At 44.2% G+C, this 1,440-nt stretch overlaps 1 non-coding gene across 1 annotated transcript; it reads right to left on the bottom strand.

Annotated features, from left to right (window-relative positions):
- Positions 1–200: 200 nt before the first annotated feature.
- Positions 201–304, bottom strand: LOC136872979 (U6 spliceosomal RNA). Its single transcript, XR_010860131.2, has one exon. It is a non-coding gene; the product is annotated as a U6 spliceosomal RNA (small nuclear RNA).
- Positions 305–1,440: the final 1,136 nt, after the last annotated feature.

Here is a 1,440-nt window from a genome sequence, read left to right as displayed (position 1 = left end):
GTAAGAGTTGTATAAAATGAGTTCTAACATGGCAATATAGCGCTTTCGGACACATGTCCATATAACATACTTTCTTCTCCTATGTGTGAGGAATTGTCCTGAAAGAGTCGCCGTACTTTATCGTTACACGCCCTGTATATTCGCGATAAGAGTAGTTCAACAGTTATTCGACCTTGCAGTACTTTTCCAGGATGTCACTATTTGCTGTGGAAAGTTTCACGATTTTCAGTGTCATCCTGTCGCAGGGGCCATGCTAATCTTCTCCGTATCGCTCAAATTTTAGTATATGTACCGGCGAAGCTGCTTGGCCAAGGTGGTAAAGGCGTGCTTAGTTAATCCGGAAGGACGAAGGTTAGAATCCCTTAAGGAAATTCCGGAGGTGCATATGTCCCTCATGTTCACTCAGCCTACATCAACAATTTACAGGTTAATTCCTGGGGGCAAAGGCGGCCGGGTGCACAGCTAACCACTCTACTCCACAAAGCACTGAGCTTAGAGGTAGTGAAGCATTTACTTCCATCCCTCCAAGTGCCTTGATAGCCTGCATGTGGATGACTTTGACTTTTTTCTTTTTATGAAACTACATTGTTGGCCTAGCCTTACTTACGTTTTTCCTCTAGCTGTTGCCCACAACGATATTATTCTAAATCATATAATTTATCATCGTGTATTTAAGGTCACAGTAGACCTACAGTGACAGACAGGAGAAGATGAAGGAACTCTGTGTAGCAACAGGTCATGTTTGATACGTAGCTTGTCTCTTGGCTGCCATGTGTGGGATTCAACAGAACAGGGTGGCCCACGGCTGGCAAATGAAGAACTTTTCAATGCACCCCATTTCCTCGAAAAGTACTGGTCCGAATTTCCAAATAATCACAGCACTAAATTTGTAATGTCTGTACGTTTAACACAAGGTGTAGCCTATTAAAAAAACTTGGCTCCATCAAAAGAAGAAAATAAGTACTATTATTCCAACAGATATTAACACCATGGAAATGTAATGTAAGTCTCATTGTGAGCCCAGTGGTATCATTATTGGAAGCCTGTGGGTGGGGGAGGCAGACGAAGAATACACCCAAGGTATCCCCTGCCTGCCGTAAGAGCCGACTAAAAGGGGCGACCAAGGGATGATCAAATTAGAACCATGAGACTACTTGTGTTTTGTACCACCACGCGGGAAAACCATGAGTCTCTTTTACTTGTGCGTAGTGCCACTATGTTAGGTACCATATAGGTTGGTGATTAGTAGCAATAGAGTACGTTGGCGGCTTCTACAGTACCTGTGAATCGTACCCCTATATGAACAACACCATGGGATGAGCGACACCATGGTTCTTCCTTGCCTATGCGTAGTACCCACTATGTGAGGAACACCCCGGGATAGCGCGGGTCCCTGTGGTTAGTCCAATTTTGTGAGGAACATCATAGGTTTGCGTTGCA

This window comes from Anabrus simplex, chromosome 4 (assembly GCF_040414725.1).
Source record: "Anabrus simplex isolate iqAnaSimp1 chromosome 4, ASM4041472v1, whole genome shotgun sequence".
Taxonomy (NCBI): Eukaryota; Metazoa; Arthropoda; class Insecta; order Orthoptera; family Tettigoniidae; genus Anabrus; species Anabrus simplex.
The sequence above is the reverse complement of the archived record's forward strand: the minus strand, read 5'-3'. Positions and strand labels throughout refer to the sequence as shown.